Source organism: Sapajus apella, unplaced genomic scaffold (genome assembly GCF_009761245.1).
Source record: "Sapajus apella isolate SASKATOON/1434 unplaced genomic scaffold, GSC_monkey_1.0 scaffold9, whole genome shotgun sequence".
Lineage (NCBI taxonomy): Eukaryota > Metazoa > Chordata > Mammalia > Primates > Cebidae > Sapajus > Sapajus apella.
In genome coordinates, this window is record NW_022436949.1 from 11,717,525 (window position 1) to 11,733,888 (window position 16,364).

Sequence of the window (16,364 nt, forward strand, 5' to 3'; positions counted from 1 at the left end):
AACCTAGATAACAAAAGGCTCTGCCACAGGAATCAGGTTGAGGCTCATATGGATATTGTACTCTCTCACGTTTACACTTTTGTTATCACCTAAGGCCTAATAAAATTTTGATTTAATGTCTTGCCTGATCTCATCTCTTCCAGGTGGAACGGATAATGGGGTCAAGCAGTTAAGTGTATTAAAGTGAAAGCTGGACTCCTTGAAAACTATGTATTACTGTATTAACTGATTGGAAATCCCCAGGGTGAGATAAACAGACAGGAAACCAGAATGTGACCTAATGAGGTTTAGCAGCACCTTTTCACCAGAATATTGTCCCTTCTGTAACAATTAAAATTATTTAACCTTGGTTTTATTTAAACTTTTTGTAAAAAGTGAGCTTTCTTTTCAATTCTGGAGAAATAATTTGTGAGAAAAACAAATTTATTTTTCTATCCCATAAGAGGCAAAACAATTATTATTGTCTTTTAACAATGATACTCCATTAAATTAATCAGGTTTTTTTAATATATAAAATAATACAATCGTATGGCCAGTACATTTTGGCTTTTGCAATTGACTTATAGGTAAGTTGAATACAAATCTTACTGCAAGGCACATAGTCAAAATCTAATAATTGATGCCAGACAGTGCCCCTGTGCTGGGGAGGGTGATACATGGTAGATCTCTGTAGCTGCAGCTAGTACTACACAGATGATGTTTGTTGTTTGTTTGTTGGCTTTTGGGTTGGTTTGTTGGTTGGTTTTGCTCATCTGAAACAAGAATTTATTAAAACTAGAAGGGCAAACTGAGCCAGGAATAGAGGAATACATCTAAGTCGAATATAGCAGTTTGGAAGTCCAGGGTTTTTGTTTTTTTAATTATAAAGTTAGAAGCAAATATAAACACAAACCTATGCAGTTGGAATCCAAGGAAGAAACAAGAGCAGGAATCTTGTCTGTCTTCAAATGGCTCTAGTACTTCCTTGCTGACCCTGCACATTTTTGAAATGAAAGGAAAAAAATATATGTCGCTTTTCTTCAAAAAAAGGTAACAGACTGACTTAAAGAATAAATAATTATGTTAAAAGTAAATGAGAATGGTTTCTGTAGCTCATGTTAGGCTGTGAATTATTTACTAGCATCTGATTCTTTATTTTCAATTGCATAATTACAGTTGAAATTTGTGAGTACATTCATTTTTTCTTTTGGAAAACTAGTGCCCAGGATAACAACCATGTCCTTTGCTTGACATCACATATCTGTTAACTAACCCTACTCACGCTCATACTGTTTTTCTTCTGGAAATCTATGCTTACAAGACAGGTATATTAGTCAGGGTTCTCTAGAAGGAAATAATTAATTGGAGATATACACACACACGCGGACACACACACACACACACACATATAAACTCCATATATATCTATATTTTCTTAAGTATATATGTATAGATACTGTATTTATCTATATACACATATATATCTATCTATATAAAGGAGTTTACTAAGTATATATATGTATATATTATGTATATTTATATATATGTTTACTAAGTATTCATATAATATATATACATATATATCTATGGAGTTTACTAAGTATTTATATATGTATATATTTACGAAGTATTACTTTATGTACACACATATGCTAAGTATTTACTTTATACACATATATATAAATACTTAGTATTACCTTGGATTACAGGCTTGTGCCACCATGCCCAACTAATTTTTGTGTTTTTAGTGGAGATGAGGTTTCTCCATGTTTGTCAGACTGGTGTTGAACTCCCACCCTCAGGTGATCCGCTGCCTCAGCCTCCCAAAGTGCTGAAATTACAGGCATGAGCCACTGTGCCCAGCCTGAAGCTTTTCTTAATGGAATGCCAAACTGGTACAAAGCAGGCTGCTTTGCTTTTTTATAATTTAAAATTTACTGTAGTCTTTAGGACTCCTTTGTGGTAGTGATCTCTGTGGAAATAATACCTCATTGTGCAAATCCACAAGGTCATAGGAGAATATAATTCTCAAGCTCTTTTCGAATGCAATTAACTTCTTTTCTGGTTCAAACTCTTTGAGTTATAGCAATATATCTACCCATGAAAGCCAAAAATGTATTCCCATTTGTTTGAGTGACCCAAGCACATTACAGCTGTATAGATCACTGGTTATTATGGGGTGTGTGTCATGTAAAGAAGACCTTCAGCTTTACTGTAATAAGTCTTGGTTCACTTGGTTTTCAAGTGTCCTGTCAATTTTGGTTAAATATTGATAACTTTGCACAGCAGAATGCAGAATGTTGATTTTGTGGGTAGATAGCAGACAACTAACAGGTAAAGTGAAGCTTTTTATATTCTGTGGAAGTGCAGAAGTCGTATAGCATATTGACATAACAAAATCCCATTATACAGAACCTTGTACAAAGAGTACAAATAATGACAATATTCTACATGTAAAGTCATGAGGTTAAATAAGACATTCCGATCTTTAATAAAAACAGGACGAAAATTGTCCTAAAATAAATTTATTAACATGCCTCTGACAGCTAAAAGGCATTTAACCTATTTCAGGAAACATGAATTACTTTTCACAGGGAAATTCTAGAAAATCAGAAAGAGTACATGTATTATTAACTATTACTACCAATCATAACCATCAGAGATAACATTAATATTTTCAATTTAAAAATATTAGTTATATAAATGTATATTTGTAAGATATTTGTATATCCTCATGCTGCAAATATTTTATATGTTAGTAAAATATTCTGTACCTTAACTCTATAAAAATATATATCATTTTCTTTAAGATTTAACATCTTAGATCTTTAAGTAGACAGTTGATTAGCATTATTAAAGGTTAAATTAAGCAATTTTGAAATAAAATTACATTTTCTATAACAAAATTATTGCTTAAAACATAGTGAAGATTTTAATGTAAAAGTAATTTTTTAATCTCTCATTTCATTTTTGTTTCAAAAATATTGAGCAAAAGTATCTTTATAACATATTCTATGCCAGGTACATAGCTACTAGCTCACAATAGCAGTGAAGAGGTCAGACCTTAGCTTTATACAAATGTGTCAAGTTACAGGACAACACATAAAATATATAATTCTTTGATAGAGATTTTAATAAGCAGTGCATTGATTCTCTTTTACGTACAACATCATATCCTCTAGGCTCTATCCCATTGCAGCCACTGGGTAGTGTTTAGTCCCTCACAGGCTCTAAACAGCAGCTGTGTCTGCAAAACCAGATTATCTTTCAGGCACAACTTTCTTATCTTCTTATCAATTCGGCTATGCAAGCATGCCTTATACATACAGAGCTCAGAAGTGAAGGGGACTTAAGGCACAGTGAGAAACAGTCTGTGACACTTGCCCAATCCCATTGCAGCCACTGGGCAGTATTTAGTCCCTCACAGGTTCTAAACAGCAGCTGTGTCTGCACAACCTGATTATCTTTCAGGCACAACTTTCTTGCCTTCTGTTCAATTCAGCTATGCTCATACCTCATGCATACACAGCTCAGAAGTGAAGGAGACTTAAGACACAGTGAACAACAGTCTGTGACACTTGCCCAATGGGAAATGGGAGCTGATGTATAAATATTTTTATTTGCTCCATCCCCCGGCTTGCTCCATGCCAGCTCTTTAGGATAGCATTTGCAAATAGACTATTCATACATAAATTTTTATCATAGACACTGTTCAGGAGAAAAACCCAGGCTAAGATAGTGAGTACCATAAATACATTTAAATAGTAGACACTTGGGATGGGACTGTGGAGCTGTATTATTCAGCAGTCAAAAAGCAATAATAATCCTTTGCAGAAGCAATAACTTCTGGCATGAAGCAATATGGCATAATTATGCACACTGTCACTTGTGCTTCATTGGGAAGGGTGCAGGTGAAAGCTGAAGTGTTGGCTTTTGCAAAGGCTGTGGTACTTCATCAGTATGAGGGAAAGACTAATTATAAATATGGGAAGAAGTGGTGTGGCTTTTTAAACCTAATTTTAAAGCCTTTACAAAATAACCATGTGATACCCTAATATTATGAAATACATCAGCATTCAGAAAGAGTCTGCCTGATGTAATAGCGGAATAACTTGTTGAAGACTCAGCTAAAAGCCAGTTACAGAACAATTCTTTGGAGAGCTGTCCGTCAGGATGGAAAATATTTATAGAATCAATGGCCAATGTTTGAAAGTATGACTGCAGCATGGTGCTGAAGAAGTAAAAACATGACAGAAGGCTATGAGTTAGTCAGGAGACAGATGATTCAGGGTCCTATGATAAGGTAGATGTATACATATATACAATTTATAAACATATACAAATAGAGAAAGATATATGAATATACATATCTACATATATACCTGTATATAATTTAGAAAAATAATGCTTATGCTTTGGAGGCATATGTGCCAAGACTGGAGAAAATAAAACAAACATAGAGTAAGGAGGTTATAAAACCAGTGATCCAGAGTATTTAAAAAACCGACTTTCTAAGAGAAGGAACAAATTGACTTTATGAAAGTTAATCAAATGGTTTCAATGAGAGTAGTTTTGATGCTATGGGAAGAAGCCTGAATAAATAGAATAATATATACCTTTGTTCATTCAATAAATATTTATTGAGCAACTGCCATATGCCAAACACTGTTCTAAGTCCTCGGGAAACACCAGGGAACAAAACCAATGAAGAGCCTTTATCACCTCATGAAAACAAATGAGAAAAAATAATGTATTAAATCAATTACTCATTGAGTATATTAGAAGGTGACAAAAGCAAAAGAAAAAGTGTAATTAAAAGTGGACCTGGAGAAGTGGGACCAGGATTATAAGGGGAAGAGTTGGGAGACTGCTATTTTAAAGAGGTTAGTAAGATAGGAATCATTAAGTAGGCATTTGTGGAGAAACTCAAAGGAGGAAGCTCATTGAAGGAGGACAAAAAGTCAGTCACATGTGTGTAATTGGAGAAAAAACTTTCCAGCCATAGAGCCAGTGCAAGAGGCTCATGGGGAAAGGCAGTGTGGCTGAATGCAACCTGTAATAGAAGAGTAGGAAGGGGTAAAGACAATCAATAAATAGGAACACCAAATCATTTAGGACCTCGCAGGCCATTGTCAGAAATTTGGCTTTTACCTTGAGTAAGATAGATTTAGTTGAATAGCATCATTTGATTTATGTTTTAAAAATAATTACCCTAGTTGTTCTGTAGTGAAAAGACTCTGGAGATATAAGGGTAGATGCTAGAAAACGAGTATATATCTCACAGGCTAGCCCACTGCCTATTTTTGTAAGGCTTTGATTGAAAAAATCTTTTTTTCAGGTAAAATTGACAGTCAACTTGATGATAGGAAATGCTAACAGGAGTAGATTCCAGTTCTGTCATTATTAGATGTGTTATTTTAAAAATTGTGCTCAATTAGTATTATTACATTTGAATTTTGTCAACAAAAATATTTTCTCTCTTGCTCTATATACAACTACATTACATCCTGGTTTTTGCCTCTTGTCCTTTAAAGTCAAAAATACTTACTAACTAATAAAATACTAGAAAATATATTGTTAAATATATTAGTAAATTAGTAAACATATTTTAAAATGTTTAATAAAAATATGTAAATTATCTGACCCTTTAGAGAAAATATTTGCAATTTTTCTGAATTAGAAAGCTACTGAATTAATCTTCAAAATAAATTGTGTTTTACATCTGAGTGAGTCTCTACAGTGGAATTGACAAAAAATAGTGTCAGATTTCTGGATGTATTTTGATAAAGAAAATATAATTAGCTGATGGATTAGATATAGAACATGAGACAAAGAGAAACAAAATGTCATTAATATTTTTGGCTCGAGCAATTAGACAAAGAAGTTGTCATCTCTAAAATATGGAAAGTGGTAGTGGGGCAGGTTTGAAAGCTAAAAATCAGTAATTCATTTTTAAGATGTTGAGTTTATGCAAAATATGCAAATTATGTGTATGTAAGTCTGGTGTTGGCAAGAGTGGTATGAGGAGGGTGAGGAAGTGGAAGCACTGAATGGTAGATGCCTCTTTGAAGAGGAGGCTTGAGGCAGTAGATATATATGAATGAAAGTGTAACAACCCTTTACCAGCTGCCTAGACTGAGCTGATTTATCAAGACAGGCAAATTGCAATGAAGAAAGAGTGTAATGTATGCCAAGTCAACTGTACAGGAGACCGGAGTTTTATTATTACTCAAATTAGTTTCCCCAAAAACGTGGGGATTGGATAGGGGATCAGAAAGTGGGGAGTGCTGATTAGTTTAGCCGGAGATGAAACACAGGGAGTTGAAACTATTCACTTGTACTAAGTCAGTTCCTGGATGGGAGCCACAAGACCAGATAAGCCAGTTTATGGATCTGGGTTCTGCCAGCTGATCCATCAAATGGAAGGTCTGAAAAACACCTCAAGCATTAATCTTACTTTTATGATAGTGATGTTATTCTCAGGATTGGGAGGTTTGGAATCTTGCAGGCTTCAGCTGCATGACTCTTAAACCATAATTGCTAATCTTGCAGCTAATTGTTAGTCCTATAAAGGCAGTCTAGTCCCCAGGCAAGAAGGGGTCTTATTTCAGTGAAGGGCTGTTAGTATCTTTGTTTCAAAGTTAAACTATATTTGGTTTTCTGTTCTTTTGTTAGTTTGCTAAGGGAAATAGCCTCCAGCTCATTCATGTTCTCAAAAGGACATGATCTCATTCTTTTTTATGGCTACATAGCATTTCATGGTGTGTATGTAGCACATTTTCTTTATCCAATCTGTCATTGATGAGCATTTAGGTTGATTCCTTGCCTTTGTTCTTGTGAATAGTGCTGTAATGAACAATTGTATACCGAGTACCAGCTTGGCTGGAGAGAACCCCACCCAGGAGGCGCTGAAGGAAATGAGAGGCAGACACCCAGATAGAACAGCAAAGTGGGTCTATGGCGGGGGGGGGGGGGGGGGGGGCAGCAGCCTTCCAAACTGAGAGCCTCAGGGGCTGACAGCATTCCAGGCTGAAGGCCCCAAGCAGATTCTGATCCACGTATTTATTCTCTCTGAACGCGTGATTATTATTAACAAACAAGTGTTCTGTATTTTCTCATAACACAAAAATATACCAAGTAGGCAGCTGTTGCCCACTTACCACTGATTATGAACAAGCTAAAAGTTATTCTCCATAAGGGAGCCACAGGGGCAGGGTCAGATATCTCAAAGAATTGTTTTAACCAGTGTGTGATATTTATACATTGTCCTGCCACTTTGGAATGCCCCAAGTAGTTTTCTACTTGGGGTGAGGGGGCGGCTAGGTTTTCCTTGTCATCATTTTTCCTAGCAAACAATATATTCTATCATACAGTCAGCATTCATCAATATTCATAAACTTAACATTTCTCAACATTTGTATGCATGTGCCTTTATCCTAGAATGATTCATATTCCTCTGGGTACATATCCAGTAATGGGATTGCTGGGTTGAATGGCGGTTCTGCTTTTTGCACTTTGAGGAATTACCATACTGCTTTCCAGAATGGTTGAACTAATTTACACTCTTACCAGCAATGTGTAGGTGTTCCCTTTTCTCCGTAACCACGCCAGCCTCTGTAATTTTTTGACATTTTAGTAATATCCATTCCAACTGATAAGAGATGGTATCTCATTCTGGTTTTGATTTGCATTTCTTTAATGATCAGGGATATTGAGGTTTTTTTTTTTTTTTTTTTAACATGCTTGTTGGCCTCATGTATGTCCACTTTTAATGGAGTTGTTTTTTCCTCATAAATTTCTTCAAGTTCCTCCTAGATGCTGGATATTAGACCTTTGTCAGATACATAGTTTACAAATATTTTTTTCCATTTTTTCTGTTGTCTATTAACAGATATTCTCATTTAAAATGGAAGCTTAATGATAAAAACTTATGGACATGAAGGAACAACAGACAGTTGGGTATTATCGAGGTTGGATGGTAGGAAGAGCAGAAAAGATTACCATTGGATACTAGGCTTAATACATGAGTGATGAAATAATCTGTACAACAAACCCTAGTGACACGAGTTTACCTATGTAACAAACATTCACACGTACTCTTGAACCTAAAATAAAAGCTAAAAAATAAAATAAAATAAAGTTCAATTATAAACTAAGTTCCTTCCAATGTTAGTTTGGCCTGTGCCCAGGAATGAACAAGGACAGATTGGAAGTTAGAAGCAAGTTTGGGTCAGGTAGGTCAGATCTCTGACACTGTAATAATTTCTCTCATAATTTTTGCAAAGGCAGTTTCAAAAGTTCCAAAGGTTTTATTTGCTATTATATTTCCTCTTGTTTCACACATGAAGGATATTAAATTATGTGAGCTGTTGATAGTAATAGGATGGTGCCAAAGATTTGGGGAGATTCAGTTAGAGAAGACAACAGGGAAAAATCATCAAAGTTTTGATTGATAGGCTCAATAAGTATGACTAAAGGGCAATATTGTAAACACAACTTTATTTTAGCCTCCCACTTGTATTAATTCAGGTAATTTTCCTCTGCTCCTAAGTGAAAATTTAGACAGGTTTTGTTATTGGAAAGGGGTCCCAACCCAGACCGCAAGAGAGGGCTCTTTGATCTCACACAAGAAAGAATTCAGGGCAAGTCCATAAAGTGAAAGGAAGTTCATTAGAAAAGTAAAGGAATAAAAAATGGTTACTTCATAGGCGGGGTAGCCCTGAGGGCTGCTGGTTGGCTATTTTTATTATTGGTTAGGTACTTCTTGATAATATACTAAACAAGGGGTGGATTATCCTTGTGTTTTCCAGGAATGGGGTGGGCAATTCCCAGAACTGAGGGGTTCACTCCTTTTTAAACCATGTAGAATAACTTTCTGACGTTCCAAGACATTTGCAAACTGTCATAGTGCTGGTGTGAGTCTCTCTTAGCATATTAATGCCTTATAATTAGCTTCTAAGGGTGACCAGAGGTCACTTTCATAGCCCTCTTGGTTATGGTGGGATTTAACTGGTTGCTTTAGCACATTCTATTTTGTCAGCAAGGTCTTTGTGACCATATCTTGTGCTATCCTCTTATCGCATCACACTTAGAATGCCTAAACTCCTTGGAATACAGCCCAATAGTTCTCAGCCATATTTTACCAAGCCCCTATTCAAGATGGAGTTGCCCTGTTTCAAATGCCTCTAACGGTTTTGTTACTTCTGGTTATTCTTACAAAATGGAAATTCCTAAGATTTTTTAAAATTTCAAACACAGTCTGAACTTAGTAATTATAGATTCTAATTGCAGTAAATAGTCAAAATTGTGAAGTTAACTTAGTGTCAAATATTTCCCCTCCCTTACCTGGAATTCTTGGAAGTTTAGTTTGGGAAGGAGCGCCACATTAGGGCTGGAAGTTCTTAAATGTCCACAAGGCAGAACCTTTTTCTCTGAGCTTAGTTGTGCTAATAGCTCAGTTTCTCTTGTGTAATTCCCATCCCAAATTGCTGGCAGTGCATTTCATTTGCAGGCAGCTTCCCATTCATTTCCTAGATTTCTCTCTCTCCATATTGACCCCACACTTGGAGTTCTATTGCTTTTTCCACGGGTTCCTTTCGTGCTGAACTTAAATTGGCCTCAAAAAGGGATATTGTATTATGAGGTCCACATTTGATTCAGAGAAAAAGTACTTGAAAATATGGGGCTCCATTCAAAAAGTACTCCTGTGTTCCAGACATAATAGGGACCCATCTTTGCCATGCTGCCCAAGCAGTTCATCTCCGTGTGTTACTCCTGTCCTTCACACTTCCTGGGATGGGTCAAAACTGTGTTCGTGGTTCTGCTAAGTTCTATGAGAAATTATTAAAACTCATTTTTTCTTCCTATCAATGTCTTCCCTTTGTCCCTTGGTGGTGGAATGCAGGGTGGGGTAATAGCAGCTCTCTCTCAAAATATTGCTTTAAAATTATCTTCCTGAAGCTCCACCTTTTTATATTTTATATTATTAAATTAGATGAAGAGTTCAAGGGTTTTGAAACATGTTCCACATATCACTTTCAATTTCTACTTTCAGTCTATGATATTTTATCAGAATGTTATATCTTTTGAATCCAGGTGGTACAAACTGAATCTTTCCATTGACTATTCTGTTACTTGCAAATTTACTGAGAAGATGGGAAAAATAGAACTATAACGGAAAATAATCTAGCATATTGATATGGCAGATAGTCATCATGGTTTTCATCAGAAATAATTTAGAATATTTCCAAAGCATGAAATGAGTTTGCTTTAACAGTATTCTGAGAGGAGTTTATAAAAACAATTCTTAAATATATGTTTTAAGCTTTAGGTAATATAACATTCAAAATCACATGATGTATTAAACATATATTGTTTGCAATTCAGTTTGGTGACTTGAACTTGCAAATTGCAACATGTAGCACCAAGACACTCCATTTTTTTTTTTGTCTGAGTCCCATGAACCCTCTTTTTTATTTACCTGGTATAAAAAAAAATAAGTCAATCAGGATAATTTTGGCAGAACTTTATTATGATTTTATGATTTAAGTCTCAGAAAACAGTTTGGGATAAAATAGGAAGATATCAGAGACTTTTAGAGAGCCACCTGTCTGTCAGCTAAAACACTTTAAAATAATGTAATTTATCATTTTCTGTTCGTATTTAAATGGATTATATTCAAAATGAATAAAATCCATACAGCCTATAAAAGTGTTAAGGTTTGCTGGAGGAAGAACTACTTTCAATATTATAAGAATGAAAGAGAAAAAAATAGATGCGAACATTGATTTTCAGTACGTTTACAGGTTTTGTGTCTGGTGGATTAGAGAATGCCTGAGTTGAATTTTGAAGCCAGATGAAAAAGTAGTCTTATGATTCAAAGCATGAACTGTAAATAATACCACCTAAGAGAGTTGTGAGAAATGGGGATGAAACAGTAGTCAGGCACTAGATAATAAAAGATCATGTGTGGCATACTAAGGATTTTTTTTAATTCTACAGGCAACAGAGTGTAATTAAACAATTTCATCAAGGTAAAATCTCATGCTGGTGGTACTTATGTAAGGGATTTATGATGGATGAAGAAGGAGAAGCAAGGATCCAACTAAGAATGCTATTACAGTAGTTTAAAGATAGTAAGAGGCTATAATGCCTCACAGCATAAAAAAGAGAAGTTGGCCGGGTGTGGTGGCTCAAGCCTGTAATACCAGCACTTTAGTAGGCTGAGGCAAGCAGATCATGAGGTCAGGAGATAGAGATCAGGTTGGCCAACATGATAAAACCCCGTGTCTGCTAAAAATACAAAATTTTGCTTAGTCCCAGCTCGGGAAGCTAAAGCAGGAGAATTGCTTGAACCGGTGGTGGAGGTTGCAGTAAGCTGAGATGGAGCCCCTGCACTCCTGCCTGGGCTACCGAGCAAGACTTCATCTAAAAAAAAAAAAAAATAGAGAGAGAGAGAGAAGGAAAGAGAAACATTAATGAAGGTCAATTGGCTGGACTTGAAGAATAATAAGATGTGGAAAATGAGAAAGAGCCCAAAGTCAAGAATAAGATTCAAACTTTTATAGCAGCTCTATGTTTTGGTATCAACCAATATAAAATTTAAAGACAATAAATTCAGTTTGGAAAGGAGAGGGAGGCAAAAATAATGATAAAGAAATAATTTAGTTTTGTAAATATTGATTTTGAGGTGCCTGCTGGATATTCAGATGGAGGTATAAGGTAAAAAATTATGTATAAAATTTTGAGGTTCAGGTGGAGATGGAGGCAAGATAAATTGATTTGGCACCTATCAAGATAAGCGTGTGTTGGTTTCAAGAGTAGAAGAGATTATCCAGATATAATTAGCTTTGTGATGCTGTTTTCAGAATCTTACTATTTTTGCAAGCCATAGAAGATGAAAAAAATATTTCTTTGGTCTTTTATTTGTACATTTTATTAGTTTTCCTTTCAAATTAAAATCAATGTATGCTTTTTACAATAAACCAAAAAACTTTCTAAAATGTTTTATGGTTTTGATTACAAATAATTTCATTAATATTATCTTCTTCTGAATCTTTGTATGTTTTCTCATTTTTATATCTCTCTAGTATTATTTTATGAATCAATTTTTTAATTCTTTTTCCTACTTGTTCATTCAGCGATAAATTATACATAGCAACCTAATATTTTATAAAGTGCATGAATTGCCTTTAGGAATGCTTATTATCTACATGAATATTTGTATATAACTCCTTAGTTGATGTTCAGTTGGGGAACATTTGAGGCAGGGGTCCCTGGAAGAAGCTTTTTGAATTAAATATTTATACAGCAAATTTTGGGATGTGCACTTGAGAAAAATTGTAAGTATGTGAAAGAAGCAGAACTGGGCAGAGGTTGAAGTTAAAATGTACTGCAAAGGCTTCAGCTGATCGCAAGGACTGAACTGCCTAAAACAAAGACTAGAGGCCTGAGCCTCTGTATTCCAGTATCAAGGATGCTTTGAATGCAGGCCAACCTTCAGACAAGAAAATTCCAGGAGAAAGACTGAGCTGTGAGTTGTCAACTGCCAATACTAGCTGTGCAAAAGAGGGCTTTATCCTAAAGCAGGAAGCATCATGGATTCCACTACAGTACCCACTTTGTCCCATTTTGATTCACATTTCTAGTAGCAAGCTCACCCCCACCTGGTTCAGATTCTCTAAGATTCTATTTTGTCTCATATCCTGGGGAAATGTATAATATGCATGCTAGTGGGGTGATTTACATCTTCTCTTTCTCCACTGCATTGTTCTCAAGGACAAATACCTTTTTAACATTCCTCTCACACTGGATGGCATCTCTGTTGGTTTATGTGGCTTATGTGGGAGGTGAAGTTTTCTTTTATCTATTGATAATGACCTCTTTAGTCTGTGGCTGATACATTTATTCATTTAAGACTAAAAATTTAGTACAGTAGGTACCAATGAGATGTTTCAATGAATTAAAGAAAAGGCCAAGCTTATTCTTTCTTGCAGGCATTTTCTAACAGTAACCCTACCACTCACTGATGATTAGGCCAATTATCTTGCCAGTATGTTGATGCCTGAATTGCAGGTCTTTGGTACAAGGTACTTGAAATGACCATATAGTAGCTGCCCAAGACCACAGGAGCCCACTCTTGCATCAGCATGACCCAGATGACAGACATGGAGTCAAAGGAGATGATTTTGGAGCTTTAAGATTTCACTCTCCAGCTGGGTTTTGGACTTGCATGGGACCTGTAGCCCCTCAGTTTGGGACAATTTCTCCCACTTGAAATGGCTGTATTTACACAATGCCTATACTTACAGTGTATGTAGGAAATAACTAACTTGCTTATGATTTTACAGTCTTATAGCTGAAGGAATTTGCCTTATCTCAGATAAGACTTTAGACAGTAGACTTTTGAGTTAATGCTGAAATGAGTTAAGACTGTTGAGACTCTTGAGAAGTCACAATCGGTTTTAAAATGTGAGGACATAAGATGTGGGAGGGATTGGGGTGGAATAATATGGTTTGGCTGTATCCTACCCAAATCTTACCTTGAATTGTAGCTCCCATAATTCCCATGTGTTATTGGACGGACGGAATGGTAGGTTATTGAACCATAGGGGCAGGTCTTTCCCATGCTGTTCTTGTGACAGTGAATAATTCTTATAAGATCTGATTGTTTTTATAAAGGGGAGTTCCCCTGAACAAGCTCTCTCTTGTCTGCTGCCATGTAAGACGTCCATTGCTCTTCCACCATGATTGTGAGGCCTCCCTAGCCATATAGAATTATGAGTCCATTAAACCTCTTTGTTTTATAATTTACCAGTCTTGGATATGTGTTAGTTAGCAGTGTGAAAACAGACTAATACTTAAAGTTCAATGGGACTATTATTGTGTCCTGTACCAAAAGTTTCCTACCCTCTCCCTTTGGAAATTAGCTCCTCTAGACCTATAGAGCCTAACTTATTAGAACAAAAAGTACTTCTGTTCGGTGACTGGAAGGAAAGAAAACAACTCTACATCTATTTACCATTCCTGGTTTCTACCTTGGGAAAAAAGCACCATCTAAATTTTGGTGATTTATCTTGGAGTATGACACCCTATCCTCACAAAATACCAACTGCTGCCTTGCACTTCAGCAGTTGTGTTAAGAGGCCATTCCCCTGCTTTTTCAGATCAGTAGCCTTAAAGTTGCTGTATTTGATGAGTAGTGGATCACATCCTCATGTATCCATGACCACATCTTGGTTGTAAATGATTCCTTTGATCAGAGGCAGTGTTATGAGACATTTCTATGAGCAAATCAGATATTCTGTTAGGCCTTGGGGATAGCCTGGTGAGCAGGAAGGCAAAGGAAAAAATATTCATCAATTTCGTGCAATATGGATTTTAACCCTTTCCAGGGTGTTAGGGGTCTAATATAATCAACATACCAACAAGTGACTGATTTGTCTCTAAACAACAAGAAGTCATCAGCATTATGAATCAATGTGCTCTGCTAAAGAATGTACAGATATTAAAAAATGAAGAATGCATTTGCTAGATCAATGGCAACTTATGTACTTGAGGCAATGTTAATTTGTTCTAGCAAAAACACATTTGTATGGTACCTTCATACTGTACGGGCTGAAACTTGGATGAGTTTGTAACAGTAAACTCTCTTTTCCTTAGATTCACCTTTTCTTAGGTGTCAGACTGGTGAATTAGAGATATAATGGAAATCACTACCCTCATCTTTAAGGGGTCATTTCCTTCTGGATGTGATATTAATTTGGATGTTTCTCCTGCCTGACAAAGAGGGACAGACTCAGAGTCTTCCTTTTTGCTTACACACTATAATGGCTATGACCACACAGGTAAGTAAACTGGTGTGAAATTGCTGCTACCTGTGAAGAACTGCAAAGGATCTGAGCTTTTACCCTAGATGTAAGTTAACCCAGAGGATGCAAGGCTTCTGCCTTAGAGGAAATTAACTTGATTATGCACAGTAGACCAAGCAGAATGAGCTTCAATATTTACATGAGTTCCCTGCTCTCCAGGTTGTATAGGAGCAATGCAGAGTGGTCTAAGTGGGTGCAACCTGTGCAATGGGCTTGTTTCACAGTAGAGGAATATGAAGCTTAGAGAACACATATTTTTGATAATGAGTAGTTCGCAGACTTGGCTTTGCCCTGAGTGGAGACATTTTCTTTATTAAATTAGTCAATAAACAAACTGGTCCTGTACTTCAAAACGAGGCACTATCTTATTTAGCAAAGGCGATTTGCTTGTACAACTATCCTTGAAAAGTTATCACAGAACAAAGCAACCAATGCCTCTGCTCTCAATACATGCAGAAATGTGGGAGACTGATGGGAAATTTTCTTTCAAAACTATTTAAAAAAACTGTAATAGAATAATCTAATTCAAGTTCTGAAAAGTCACCAAGGATTAGCTACCTAAACACAGTAGACCGTCAACCAAATGTAGCCAGGATTTCACTTATTATCTTACTCTTATGGGTTCTGATTCTAAAAGCTGACTACCCTAATACTTCCAGTCTTCAATATTTGATGTCAAGTTAGGACCCGTCTTTAACAGTCCTTAAAATGTCTGGCAATTTTCTGCTTGCCATTGTATGGTTACATGAGTACATGTCATGGTTAGTTTGGTGTGGGAGGGAGTGGAATCTGGGAAAATCATAATTACAAGCATTTACTGTGGTATTGCAAGTGTCCTTCCTCCGGGCACATTGTTTCTCTCTTAGCCACATCTAAAATTTGGGTCAAGTTTTCAAGCTGAGTAGGAAATAATGACTTCCTATTAACCCAACCTCCCTCATCTACCTGATTATCAATCTCTGATTACTTTTGATTTTGTAAATCAAGAATACTTTTTTTGGCTACTGATTTACCTTGTCTTAAGCAACACTATATTTTTGTTTCTTGACTAGTTCCTTTTAGACAATCCCCCCTAGTTTCCATTGCGGTCTTATAACTCGTTATGATAATTAAACCCCTCTAAATTCTGACATTTAAATCCTGCCACGTGGTTTCAATATCCCACGTGGATGTAAAGACATCCATTATTTTTGGCTTTATTCTGCAAATACATACTCATTACTGAGCTTCTTCACCATGCTGGTGTCTCTTTCTTTAGAAAAATCCTTGATACTTCAGTAAGAAGTGTTTCCACTGAGTCCTCTCTTGGATAATGGCATCACAGTGGATTTTGTGAGGTTACATAGTAAATCCAGTTAGCATGATACATTATTTGTACCTTTTGAAACTTTCCTCCATTGTTTTCTATTCTAGAATTTCTATATCATTTAGAAGAAGCCATTGCTTTCCTCAAACTTCCAAATCCCATTTCCTCTCTGTATCTTTATCAGAGTAATGAATCAAGAATCCTCGGAG